Source organism: Panthera leo, chromosome B2 (genome assembly GCF_018350215.1).
Source record: "Panthera leo isolate Ple1 chromosome B2, P.leo_Ple1_pat1.1, whole genome shotgun sequence".
In the NCBI taxonomy this organism is placed as follows: Eukaryota; Metazoa; Chordata; class Mammalia; order Carnivora; family Felidae; genus Panthera; species Panthera leo.
The window spans coordinates 130,650,033-130,664,849 of record NC_056683.1 but is presented as its reverse complement, the minus strand read 5'-3'; the positions used below and the strand labels follow the sequence as shown (position 1 = coordinate 130,664,849).

The window sequence follows — 14,817 nt, the reverse complement described above, 5'->3', positions numbered from 1 at the left end:
ATGAGTAGTATGTGATGCTGAATGTCACATGATCACAACTGAGCCACTGGTTCTCATTCTCTCTCTCTTCCTCTCTCCTTCTCTCTCTCTCTCTCTCTCTCTCTCTCTGTGGGATTGTGAGTGATCATCTCCCATGCTCAGATGTTTGGTCTCAGGCCGTGGTGTTAGGCAGAAATAAGTGATTTTTCAGAACATTGGAAGGTGCCCACAACTGGCACTAGTGTATTTTCTGTCACTTAAAAGTGCCCATGGACCGTCCTTTGCTTTTCCATACCAGAGTCAGCTAGGAGTGCTTTGCTTCCTTCTATGTCAGGCTGCCTGCAGATACAGACCCTTTGCTGCCTTATTGCCAGTTACATTAAATACAGTATATGACAAGAGTTTATTAATACTGTACTGTAGTCAGCATCCATGAGAGCGTGTACAATGGCCCTCATGCAGAAAAAGGTTGAAAAGAAAGGCAGTAAGAAGAAGGAGATGATTACAGTGGAAGTTAAGAAAGAAAGAAATCAAGAAGTACGAATGAGGTATGCGAGTGGCTGAAATTGCAAGATATTATAAGAAATCCACATCTGCATCTTGTCTGCAGAGGAGGAGGAGAAAAAAGCGGACAAATCCTTTACTTCAAATGAGATTAGGGAGATATGTAAAACATGGGAAACAGTGCCAAATTTTGTAGAAAAGCACCACCTGAATAAGGCCGTAGTAGTGTGAGCAATGAATCTGTTCAACAACAACGCAATGTCACATTTTCACAAAATCCTCGAAAGGAGGCAAAAACAAATGTCGTTGGATAGATTCCTTGTTAACGTTGAAGAAAAGAAAAAGATTCCATTGGGCCAATAGACAGCAGTGATTTCTGTGAGTGATAGAGAAAGTTGTCCTACACAGTAACCCTCCTCTCTCTTGTCTCCCTCACAGCAACCACGAAGGTTTTCAAAGTTAAGTGCAGGTTAATTTGTTTATTTTTCTTTATATTTTGTATTTTTTATTATTTTGTATTATATTACAGTATTGTAATCATTTTTAAGTGTTTTTTTTCTTACTTTTTTGAGAGAGCATGAGTGGGGAGTGTCAGGGAGAGAGGGGGACAGAAGATCCAAAGCAGACCTGGTGCTGACAAGCTGACAGTAGCACGCCCAATGTGGGGCTTGAACTCATGAACTATGAGATCATGACCTGAGTCAAAATTGGACGATCAACTGACTGAGCCACCCAGGTATCCCTATTGTAACCATTTTTATATGAATATTTTTGGGTTGTGGAACGAATCATCTGAGTTTCCATTATTTCTTATGGGGAAATTTGCCTTGATGTAGAAGTGTTTTGGATTACAAGCATGTTTCTGGAATGAATTATGCTCGAAAACCAAGGTTTTACTGTATACGATTAGTGCCTGTACTGGCTCTGTTGCCCCACTCAACTGGTTGTGGGTTTGGCATACATTTGAGTTAGGCAACCCTGACATGTTGATCAGGGATATAATTTGTGTACCACTCCCACCTCCATGGCTATAGTTTTATTTATAGGTACATTGAGCAACCCTGCCATATTGCTTCTGATCAGATGTGGTATCCTGCAGTAGAAACAGGCAGCTTTCAGGACTTTGTGCTGATAAAGTACTGTGTCAGTACTGGGACTTGGGACCATAAATCAGAGTTATAAACATTCGAAATACGTTTCTACTTGTCTAATACATACTAGTGTAGATCTCATGTGTCTGACATCTACATACTCCAAGTCCTCTGGCCTTCTATGATAACCCTTTCTTTTAACTGCTTGAATTCCCATCTGGCAGACTGAGAGATCTGACCTCTGTCCTTTATGTTACCCAGAACCACCTTTCCTCAGCATATTTGGAAAAGGTGGGGTAAGGCATACTGTTAATTGTTTGCCAGTGTTCACATCCTCTCCCTCTGGGTGAATTATTCTTCTTTGCTCTGTTGAAGAAGAATATCTTTGTCATATGGCTTGCTTTGGTTAATAAAATATAAGAGGAAATGATGTGTGTCACTTCCTATTGCTTTGCCGTACTCCTTTCTCTCTGCCAAGAGATTACTATTGATGTTCCAAATAGTGACTGCTCTGTCTGATGATCCCAGCCTGAAGATGATGAAATGTGAAGAATGGCCCTTGCTTAGCCAATCCACAGTGAACTCCAGCCCAGGCAAGAAATAAACCTTTGCTCTTCTAGGAGACCTGATAACTTAGGTGTTTATTATCATAGCATGCCCTACAATCTAAAACAATGCCTAGCATTTGGCGGGTGTTCATTAAATACTTGATGAATGAATGAACTTGAGCAAGGTACTTTCCAGGTGTCTCAAACTGGTATACTAAACCTGTCTTCTCATCTTCAGTGTGGTCCTGGACTAGTGAATAATAGAAATCCACTATTGTCTTAAAGCAACAGTGTCTAAAAGACATTTCAGGGGGACAAAAACATTATTTCAAGTTGAAGGAGACATGCATATGATCTAGAATAGAGCACAAATCTCACAGGAATTTTTAAGGGAAAAATACAAGTCTTCCAAGAATTTTCATGACAGTATGGGGTACTGCTTCAAGCTATGTTCCCAAGACCCCTTGGAGATGTTTGAGAAGCTTTGATAATCGCCAAGTCTCTGTTTTCTCTTCTCTGAAATACTTCCTGGCTGGAGACCTCACTGCCACCATCTCTAAGACGGCCGTGACCCTGATCAGCGGGCACAGTGGCTGCTGCAGGTGCGAGCAGATTGCCGCCAACCAGCGGAGCAAGGGCATCGCAGACTGCATCGTGCGCATCCCCCAGGAGCAGGGCGTGCTGCCCTGACCTGGCCAACGTCATCCGCTACTTCCCCACACACGCCCTCAACCTGGCCTTCCAGGATAAGTACAACCAGATCTTCCTGGAGGGGGGAGGGGCGTGGACAAGCGCACGCAGTTCTGGAGTTATTTTGCCGGTGATCTGGCCTCAGGTGGGGCACCTGGAGCCACCTCCCTCTGCTTCATGCCCCCCCCCGCGGGATTTCGCCAGAACCCAAGTGGCAGCCGACATGGGGAAGTCCGAGCAGGAGTTCAAAGGCCTGGGGGACTGTCTGGTAAAGATGACCAGGCACCGGGGCCTGGACCACGGCTTCAGTGTCTGGGGCAGGGCATCACCATTGTCCACCCGGCGGCCTACTTCGGCGTGTATGACCCAGCCGAAGGCATGCTCCCGGGCCCCAGGAACACCCCTAGACCGTGACAGCCGCGGCAGGCGGGCTCTCCTGCCCCTTCGACACCGTGCAGTTGCGGGTGATGATGCGGTGGGGGCACAAAGGAGCTGACGTTACATACGAGGGGACCCTCGACTGCTGGTGGAAACCTTCCATGACGAAGGGGGCAAAACCTTATTCAAGGGCACATGGTCCAATGTCCTGGGGGCCAGGGTGCGCCTTTGTGCTGGTTCTGTACGCGAGCTGAAGAAAGTCATAGCGGTGTGCTTCCCAGACACGGGGACCAAGGCCATCACGTAGAATACTTATGTTAGGGACCACTGATATTCCAGAAATTCCAGTGTCCTTGTCCCGGCCAGATCACGTATAGAGGACTGGGGAAGGTTCTAAAAGGAGCTCTTTGCGATGGACCATTGGCACCAGATTCCATGTATTGGTTGTGGAGGCTGGGGGTGGGAAGGGGATTTAGGACCTCTTCGTGAGTCCACAGGCAGTTCCGCCACACTGACCCTAGAGTCCAGGTGGTTGTGGGACCTTAGTTGTGTTTAAGCACTTAATTTAAGAATCATGTCTCCGTTTGTACTTAAGCACTGTTCTCTTTTGCACAGCTGAATGTTTGCAATTATGTTTCATGTCCAGCATTCTCCTACAAAACCATAAAAACTGGGACACAGAGAAAAAACAAAACAAAAGAACACAAAACTCTTGTTTGGACAAGAGTAGGCAGAGGGTCTTTCAGGAGGGCTCCGTGGTGTAAGCAGCCTTGACCTGGGAGCCGCATCCTTGGGCTCCAGTGAACATAGGGCTCTGTCAAGTCGCTTAATCCACTAGAACCTCAGACTCAGGAAAAGATGTGCTTACACAGTTGCTGTCTGTCCCACTGGACTTTTATTTTTGAGGAATAATATATTTGAAAGTACTTTGAAAATCACTAAGCTTTATCATTCCAATTAAAAATTGATAGGGAATTTTTGTAGTCTTTTCAAATTTCAAGATTTTATTTATGTTATAATTCCACTGGGTGGCAGTATTTCACTTGTACTCTACTATAATTCTATAGTTTGTATATAATCTCAGAAAAAAAAGAAAAGAATTTAATCACAATCTCATTATCTCCCCAACTTATCTTTCCACTTTCTCCTCCTGTGTACTCCCTATCTCCCAAAAGAATTCTGAGAAACAGTCACCATTCATTTAAAAAAGATTTAATGACATAAATGTGAGGACAGTCACCGTAAGAGAGAGGTTTGTCCAGAACTTCTGCTTCATTTGGGAGGAAGTGTTAGATAGCTTAATTTTGTTCAGATGTAAGCAAATTACTTTGATGTAGGTAATTAAAACCAGTTGAAAATCACCTATAAAAATCTTGCCACTGGCTTTTTTGTGAATGCTTTAACAATGACTTTTTTGAAAAATAAACTCATTTGGACATTTTTGACTGATATTATCATGGATGCTTGCTTATTTTATCCTGTGTATCATAAGATCATAAAGTTGTTGTGCAGATTCCTTTGATGTCTATGACGTGTTTGAGAAACACTTTATCATGGTTTCATATCAGTTAACTTTGTGTCAGAATTTCTTAGAGAATCAATTCTACAAGATAAGTTAAATAAGACAAGTACCCTTGTAAATCTTGGTAAGTGATTCCTTGCTGACTTCTGTTAATATTGAGGCTTCAATGTAAGTGGCAGGCTAGGTCTCCTGGAGTAGTCTTGTTCTGTAGCATGGAAAAAGTAAAAATTCTTTAGCAACATGGTGGAATGCTAGTTTTCACCTGTAAAGAGACCGTCAATATGATTTTTATACGTCCGCAAAGACTACATTCTGTATGTACAAGAGAAAGCAGCTAGGTGCTTTGGAAAAATTAGGCTGTTGAAAAGCTGTTTATAAAACTTGATGTAGATAGAGAAATCTTCATTTTTAAATGGTGATTCTTGATGTTTAATTTAAATTTTGTGCCAAATAGATCTTTGCTGTTTTCAGGGAGGAAAAAAAAAAAAAAGAATAAGTTAAAAAAATATTTATGTCTAAAGTTGAATTGATATGTTAATGAAAATTTCATCTCTTTCTCTGATGGCCATAATTATAAAGCACAATTCCTTTTTCCACTATACATAATAATGATAAGCTGTATGCACTGTGTGCATGAGCATTTAAAAACATTTTTTGAAGGCACCTGGTAGCTCAGTCAGGCGTCTGACTTCGGCTTAGGTCAGATCTCACAGCTCATGAGTTCGAGCCCCGCGTCAGGATCTGTGCTGACAACTCAGAGCCTGGAGCCTGCTTCCGATTCTGTGCCTCTCCCCTGCTCATGCTCTGTCTCTCTCTGTCTCTCTGTCTCTCTCTCAAAAATAAATAAACATTAATTTTTTTTTAATTTTGAGGAAGATTATTCATAGCTTTTCACTGATTCTCAAAGGGACTTATGACTCACAAAAAGATAAAAAAAACCCCACCTTGATATTTCGCCATCATTACATATTTTTAAGGAGCTTTAAAATTGCTTTAGAAGTCTTACCTCATCAAATAACAATCCTCATTTATACAAGGGGAAAAATGGAGGAACGTTGCATCTTAGTTTCAGTAAAGAATTTGAGAAAAATTTCCCAATTTTTTTGTCCCCAAATTGGAAAATGACTGGCTGGCTAATAGACAAGCTAGGTGGATTCATGCTAGTTGAACAGCTGACTGATGAACCAGTAGAACATGGGGGTGAGTGCAAGTGGCTTTTTACAAGTCACTTTATTCTAGATCCTTTCCTGCTAAATCTTTTTATCAGTAATTTAGGACGCATGCTTATCAAGTTTCCTGGTAAGAGATGAACTGGGCGAGATAGTAGCTATTTTGTTTGAGAGAAGCAATATTCAAAATTTGAAGTCCCCAAAGTAGGAATAAACCAACAAGAAGAAAATAAAAGTCAAGTCTTATATTTGCACCAATGAGCTATTTTTAAACAGAGAGAACTAAGAGAAATTTGCCTTGAGAACAATTCAAAGTGAAAAGATTTGGATGTTTCAATTAGTTTTAGTTTTAGGGAGAAGCTGGCATGATTTGGGCAGAAATTGGTCAGCATTTATAAACTAGGTGGGTTGTTGAAAAACTCAGTGGTCCTGTCTTTGGAACACATGAGCCCATGTGGAGTCACTGTTACTATAGTTTTGTCTTGAAACATATAGGTCTGGACAAAGCTGTTGTTAAAACGATATGAGCTTCTTTTCGGGGTACATCTGTTTTGTAAGTCAGCCTACAGTTTGCAAACTGACAAGAAGGACTGGAAGGGATATGAGAGGAATAGTAGTTAAGAATTCTTACTGAACACCAGCTGTGGTAGGTCCTATGTTAAATCCTTTGAATGGGTTATCTAATGGAATTCTCTCATAACAACCCTGTGAAGGAGCTGGTACCAGGATTCCTTTTTCACAAATGAGACAATGGAGGCACAGATTGCTTAAAGGGATTTCTCATTTCTGTTTACAGATGGTAAATTCATATAACTTGGAATGGAGTCCCCGTCTGGATCATGAGCCCATGCATTTAGCTGTTCTAATATACTGCCTTCCAGAAGAGGAGTATTATGGAGTCAACAGGGGAAAGATTAAACAGAGAGTGGTCACTATCTTTAAGTGCTATAGGCAGGTAAAGATAAAAAATGAATCTGACAGGAGATGACTTCATTTCAAGTCTTTTTAGTGGAGTGTTGAGGGCAGATGTCAAATTGTAGTGCCCTGGAGATTGAATATTGAAGAAGGGTATATTTGGTGAGGACAGGGCTAGTTAGGGGAAAGAGAAAGTTATAAGAGATGATGGCAGGGCAGCCCACAGGAAAGCTGGAAGAGAAGGGATGGGGAAGGTGTATGGCTAGAAGCAGGAGGAGATTTTGTGTTACAGCAAAGACGTTCTACGAACCAAACATCTCAAGAACTGGACAGTCTGTTCCTCTCTCCCTCTGTCTTTTGGGCAATTTTCAAGTTTGTAAAGTGCATTAAAATGCTTTCAGTTTTACCGTTGATTTATTTAAAAATACTTTGCAATTCAAATGTAATGCATTGGGTACGTTTGAATAAAATCAGGTAGAGACACGTGGTTCCTTTTCCAAAATGGTTTGCTGGGAAAAGATGACATACATGCTCAAGCCCATCACAGCCACTATCAGTGTCCTAATTAGCATTTGTCCCCCCATGCTTTGTCTGATTTGTCTTGACCGCACTGGGATGAATCATTAGTGCTTTAATCTGTGTGGTTCTCTTATCCCCCCAGGGCTAGCAGTTGGTCTCAGGAGAGCTGTGTCATCTAGCTCTGGTGAATGAGATGCAAGAAGTTTTTTAGGTGTGGTTCCCAGGAGAGCTCTCACGTTTCCCATGAAAAGGAACCTAGGTCCCTCCCCCTTTTTATGACTGGGAAGTGGAGTGTCCGTCCGGTGATGCCTAGGGGTCAGCCTTTGAACATGAGGTGACAAGTGTGACAACAAGGTCAATGTGTGAAGGGTGGCAAAGCGGACAGTCAAAAAGCACTTGGTATTACATCAGTTCTGGGCTGCCTGGCTTTATGCCTCTTATTATGAGAGAGATAGACCTGTATTTGTTGAAGTCCCTGTTGGTCAGATTTTCTGTTGCTTGGAATCAGACAAAGTCCGGAGACCAGCAAAACCCTTCTTCAACTATGTCTTATACAGACGTAGTTTATGTTTATAGCTATGGTAACTTCTAAGATAATGTCTCTGATTGGCCCTCTTTTATTTTTTACAGCCTGTAATATCTCACTAATATCACATTGAAAACACTGTGGCTCATCAGTTTCAGAAACAACTTGGTCTTTAAAAATTATATTTGACCACTCTATTTGCTATTTGAGTTAGCTGTACATGTCTAGTTTCTTTCCAGTAACTAGAGTCATGCCTGCATGATGTTTGCATCAACTCTATAATATCAAAAAATACTTTTTCTGTGGAGGAAAGCAAAACACAAAGCCACTACAGATGGTTCTCACTTCAGAACTAGATCAGGGAATACTTTGTTAAACCATTTGCTTGACACTCTAGAAAATCTTAATTGAAGAGAGATTTTTATGCCAAACATTTACTTACCATGGAACCGCTAAAATGCATGTCTGCTTGGTTAGGAGGAGGTTAAATGTAAAATAATCCTCAGTGTTCTTCAGAGTCCTGGGGTGAATATGATTATTTTGTGTTCTTTGCATCTAAATGTTCACACTCTTGAGATGTGCCTTGTAGGGAAGGTTATCACCTTCTGCCTCAACATTATTTGTCTGAAAGTACACGAGGTGACCCAGGAGCTTTTGTAGTGGGCATGAAGCTATGAAAAACAAAGGGGTGAAATCTGGTCGGAAGCATATTCTTCTATATAGGGAGTCTAATACTAATATAGATGCTTCCTCTATTTTAGAGTGACTTGCATTTGTGTTCAGATGATGAAACACGATAAAATTTCTACTCAATTCTGGGAGTGCTATGGTGAGAGAAATTGACCTGCCAATTTACAAACAGCAAAAGTCTAGACACTATCATAAAAATTGTTTAAATGACAGCGGGAAAATCAACATTAAAAATTATTAGAGCAATTAAGAAAAAATTTATTAAACACATGAATAAGCATCTCTGCATGTGACACAGAAAGTAAATGCAATATCCAGAAAATATATCCAATTATGCAGAGATGGAGCATTTTAATATGCTGATCTGCTTGTTTAATCCCTTGAGTCAAGGCATAATTAGCTACCAAAAGATTTGATCACTTCAAATCAGATGGTCAAATCTTTTGGCTTTGCTCTAGACTATCATCACATTGAATGAATTATTAATAATTCAGTCTTGGTGCTTTGAGTCAAGCCTATTAATAACAATCTTAGTTTCAGATTTTCCCTAAAAATTTTATAAGAAGGAGAGCTCTGTTATTATATTTAAATTTAAATGGAAGTATAATTGCCTGGTTATGCCATTGTTTGGCATACTTTTCAAGAGAGGCTTCAATCCTCGAGATGCTTCCCATTTTGAAATGTGTGTATCATCATGAATCCCTAATTAGTGTAAATCTTCTGCATTAGAAAAAAATCTGAGTTCTTAACTAATGGCTAGTCAAGTGGTAGTTCTGTTCTCTGCTTTTTCAAGTCAGTTGTTTTACTGTGCTTACTTTAGAATTTGGTAAGTAGGATCAACCCCCTGAGTCTATATTGTGTTGTCACTCTACCCACTGGAATAAACAGATTTGTTGCTGTTATCTACTTCCTGCTTTGAATCATACTCATTCATACATTGCTGTCCTCTCTGTTACGTATCCAGAACATACCCTGTTGTCAGTCACAACTTGAGAGCCATCCCCTCCATTGCAAATCCTTTCTTGGTAATTCTGGCCCACACGGATACAGCCGTCTCCACTTTTCAGTCTTCCACATCCATGTACACATCATAAATCTATCATAGTTTTCTTTCCCAGTGGGCCAGTTGCCCATTAAAATATATCTTAACGTAGCATTTCAGTCACCATACATTGAAAATCGCATTGGAAAGGAAGCCTATTTGCCATTCTTGAATATTTCGTTTATGTGTTAGTATTTTGTCATATGGTTTTACAATTATTTTCATAATTTAAGGTAGCTTTGTTTCATTCACTAATTGCTTTGTGTAACTTTTGTGTAACTAACAAGGGTCCGTTCATTGGGAATCATGTTTTAAATTTCATTTTTCAACCTCAGTTTACCACAGAGCTGGATACACAAGCTCTCAATAATACTTGGATATGTATTAAACTTTAGGATATTTCTTGGGTATGAATGCATTAGTCTGCTCATGCCGCTATTGCAAAATATTCTAGATTGGTGGCTTAAACAACAGAGGTTTATTTTCTCACGGTTCTGGAAGCTGAAAGTCCCAGATCAGAGAACCATCAAATTCGATTTCTGGTGAGAACTCTTTTTCCGGCTTGCAGTTGGCTGCCTTCTCACTGTATCCTCACACTGCCTTTCCTCTATATGTGCATGGAGAGAGATCTCGGGTGTCTCTTCCCCTTTTTGTAAAGACACGAGTCCTTTTGGTTTAGGATCTCACCCTTATGATCTCATTTAACCTTAATTACCTCCTTAAAGGCTCTATATCTAGATACAGCCCGCATTGGGGTTTTAGAACTTCCACATATAAATTTGGGGGAAACATAATTTAGTTCATAACAAGGAGCTCTTAAATTATTAGTAAATATTTTAAGAAAATAACTATTGAATTTTTCTTTTTCTGTAAGTTCTTTTTTTTTTTTTTTTTCTGTTATATTTCTTCAACCTAGCTTGATGTAAGCCTCCATTTCACCTATATTTTTCTATAATCATGGAAGTTTTCCCTTGTAATGTTTTCTGCTTTCTATGGCTTGGCAGGTATTAACTTTTTTCCTTAAAGTCTTAGCTGGGACTGGTCAAGACTGTTCTGGGAGTTTTACCTAAAAGGCCCTCCCCCCCCCCCCACCCCCACCCCCGGAGGCTTGGCAGAGAGTGGGCCCAAGGCTGAGCTTTATTAATCACTCCTGCTGCTCCTCTTTTCTGTATACCTCAAGGTCACCTTGAAGGGACCAACACATCATACCCACCTACTAAACAACTGTCTCAAGGACTTTTGTTGATGACCTCATAGGATTGGAGGCATATATGAATGGTCTTAAGTCTGATTATTAGTGAGGCCAGATCTATTATGTGCAGAGGTTAGGGATGAGCCTGCTGACTTGTAGTTCCATCAAGTAAATGTCTTAGTGTGAGTGGCTCATTTTTGACTAAAAGGAATGGGCAGGTTTGTATGTCCAGATATACAGAAAGGATGATATTGATGTACCCCACATTTCAACTTACTATTTGCCATAAAAATAGGAATCATAATTAATCCTGTTTTCTACTTTGAAAGACAGTCACACACACAAGTGCATACATGCACATGTGCCCACGTGCGCGCGCGCACACACACACACACACACACACACACACACACACACATACCTGAGCCAGATGTTTGACTCATTACCATAATCATCCTGTCGCATTTGATATTTTCTTTCTTGGTTCTCCAAACTCTAGCCTCCTTAACAAATAGCATTTTCATATCTCTAAGTCTAACTCCTGTTTTTTATCATGGCTAAGTGGGCCACATTTTTGTGTTTGGAGTTACTATCATTTTTAATCAAAACCCTTGGAGCTCTTTCCCGAATTTGTTGGATTGCTTTTTACTGGATTTTTCTTAGATGTTATTTCAGCTCTAACTATAGGTATGGACTCTTAACTGTATGAACTTCCTATTATTTTAATGCAATATTGTTCTACAGGAATGAGGTTTTGTCTGTGTGCCTGAGTTAGTATAGAAATTTCTTCATATCCTCAGGTAGTCATTGATTTCCTAGCTTTCATTAGCCAAATAACATTATTTTTGCCAGTAGCATGAAATGTTGTTTACTTATATTTTTCACTTAAGATTTGTGCATTTCTTTAATGAACTAAGACAAAAATCTTGTAAGTAAACATGTTCTATGTGTTGTATTATGTATCATTTTCTTATTAGATCTTATTGTTTTGTATCTTAACACTTTATTCTGTTGTGTGTGTGTATGGGTGCTGATATTTATTTAATTATTTAATCTATTTGAGAGAGAGAGAGAGAGCGTGAGCCGGGGAGAGGGGCAGAGGGAGAGAGAGAGAGAATCTTAAGCAGGCTCTATGCTCAGCATGGAGCCCAACATGGGGCTCGATCCCATGACCCTGGGATCATGACCTGAGCTGAAATCAAGAGTTGGGCACTCAACTGACTGAGCCACCCAGGCACCCCCATATATACTACAGATTCTATCCAGTCCCTGTTGTGAGAATTTGGGAACCTCTCTAAGATGCCTGTGGAAGCAGGGAAGGTTTATATCCTTGTGGTCATCCTTGAGTTTGCTTTCCTGCTTCTGCTCTGCTTAGCAGATGCACCTTCTTGTGGCCTTGCTTATGTTGCCCTGTTTTACATCAACTCAATGTAGGCAAGGAATCCAGTTTTTAAGTAAATTTTTCTTAGTGGACTATCTTCTTTCTGTCCACATAAGAAATTCATGTGTGAATGTAGTAGATAATTTTGAGGGTTGAGGAAGAAGAGAAGAGAGGGATGTTACAGGAGGGCAAACAACTTCAAAATAATATTAAAATGCTTGTCTTTAACTGCCCTTTGGTGTTCTCATGACCAGCTTGTTTTGACTATCCACTTTACCTTACGTAGCTTTCCCCTGAACTGTCTCTTCTCTTTCCTCTTTCTCCATTTTACCTTTCCTTCTTAACCTTTACACACCCCCCCCATACTCTCCTTTAATTGCCTCTGAGTCCTCTAGTCTATGAGGCAGTTCAGCTGTCTCCCACCACTGGCCCCCAACTCAGCTATTTTCTACCATTGCATATTGCAATTTATCAAAGGGCTCAACTGGAACAGGATCCACTCTTAAAGAGGCAATTCGCTGAACAAAAACTTTTTATGTTTTATTTTGTTTTACTTGTGCCATAAGAACAGAATATCAAAATGCTGAAGAGTTGGTAATGGTTATAACATGTTTGTACAACTTTATGCACCAATAACTTTTGAGGTAGTAACAGATGGGGCATGAGAGAGATTTGATTTGGGTGAATTACTAGCTAAAATTAGAGATTAATGTGTTAGGTTCAGAATTTATTTTCATGTGCTAGAAATAAAAACTTCAAAGTAGTCAAATTCCAAAGAGGATAGATTCAAATAAAATAACATGTGCATAATAATTATAATTTTAATTTTAAGTAGACTACACTGTCCAAATAGTTTTTGCTTATCTAATATAACTTCAAAACTTTTGACTTTGTAAAGAACAAACTTCTTTTAACCTGAACTTTCAAACTGGTAGAACTATTTGAAGTAATGTGTTATGATTTTAAATTCTGAGGTTTCTTCTTTGGTTTTTACTGGAGTGTCAGAAAGCAGGCGTCTTACTCCTTCACATTTATTCACTTTATATTAACTTACCAAATTTGCCTTGATGAACAAATAACATGATAGCCAAATTTGGTCCCAGGAAATAGGTGTTTATTGTTCATTAAATCAATCCTTTCCCACTTTTCTGCCCATAACATATTAGTTTATCCTACTTTAGTGAGCTATTTGTATGTTTACTTACACTAAATTAATGCTAATGAATAACTGGCAATGACCAGCTCCAATCTGGAAAGATAATTCACTTTTATTGTGAGGTAATTGTATATTCACATGCGATGGTTAGAAGTAATAGGGAAAGATCCCGTGTAACTTTTATTGTTTCCCTCAGTGGTAATATTTTCATTACCACAACATTCCCCCTCCCCCCCCAACCTTCCAACCCTCCCCAATCCTTGGCAACCACTAATCTGTTCTCTGTCTCTATAAATGTTTTCATTTCAGGAATGTTAAATACATGAAATCCTAGAGTATGTATACCTTTTTGAGATTGGCATTTTTTCCACTTAACATAATTCTTTGGAAATTCGCCTAGGTTGTTGCACATATCAATAGATCATTCCTTTTTATGGCTAATCATGGTATAGATGTATCACAAATTTGTTAAAGCATTCACACACTAAAGAACATCTGGGTTATTTCTAGGTTTTGACCATAATAAATAAAACTGTAAAAATTCTTCTACAGGTTTTTGTGTGAAGGAAAGTTTAGTTTCTCTGAGATAAATGCCAGGAGTACAGGTGGGTAGTATAGTACTTGCAAGTTTAATTTTTAAAAGAAATTGCCAACATTTTCTCAGAGTGATTGTACCATTTTACATTCTCATTAGCAGTGTATGAGTTATCCAATTTCTCCAAGCTTTGTATATAGAAGTTGATGTCCTATTTTTTCTTTTATAAAAATAAAAAAAAATTCTTATAGGTGTGTAGTGATATCTCATTGTGGCTTTAATTTGAATTTTCCTTAAGGCTAGTGATGTTGAACATCTTTTCAGGTACTTATTTGCCATCTGTATATCTTTTTTGGTGAACTGCCATTTCTTGTCTTTTCCTCATATTCTAATTAGATATTAGTCTAATTAGTCTATTTAGATTCTAATAAAATTATATAGTCTAATAAAATTAGATTAGTCCTTTGTTGGGTATATGGTTTGCAAGTATTTTATTCTAATCTGGACTTGTCTTATTTTTCTCTCAACAAGGTCTTTTGCAGAACAAAAGTTTATAATTTTGATGAAATCAAATTTATAAATTTTTCCTTTTGGATTGTGTTTAGTGTGAATTCTTAGAACTCTGTCCAGCCCTAAATATTGCATTTTCCCCTAATTTTTTCTGAAAGTTTACATTTAAGTCCATGATCCATTTTGAATTAATTTTTGTATCAGAGGTAGAGGTTGAGTTATCCAATCCATGGACATGGTATGCTTCTCCACTTATTAGATCTGCTTTGATTTCTTTTCTAACATTTTGTGGTTTTAAGCATATAAATTGTGTACATGTTTTTCTTAGATTTATACCTAAGTGCATGGTATTGTATTTAATTTTAATTGTCAAATGTTCATTGCTATTATATAGAAATAAAATTTATTTTGCATAATTACCTTATATCATGTGACCTTGCTAAACTCTCTTATTCTAGGAGGTTTTTTTT

General features: G+C 38.9%; 1 protein-coding gene and 1 pseudogene across 3 annotated transcripts in view; both read left to right on the top strand.

Annotated features, from left to right (window-relative positions):
• Positions 1 to 14,817, top strand: part of EPM2A (EPM2A glucan phosphatase, laforin) — a 106,927-nt gene that overhangs the window by 18,104 nt on the left and 74,006 nt on the right. The gene's annotated exons all lie outside the window — the stretch shown is intronic.
• Positions 2,543 to 5,242, top strand: LOC122219269 (annotated as a pseudogene).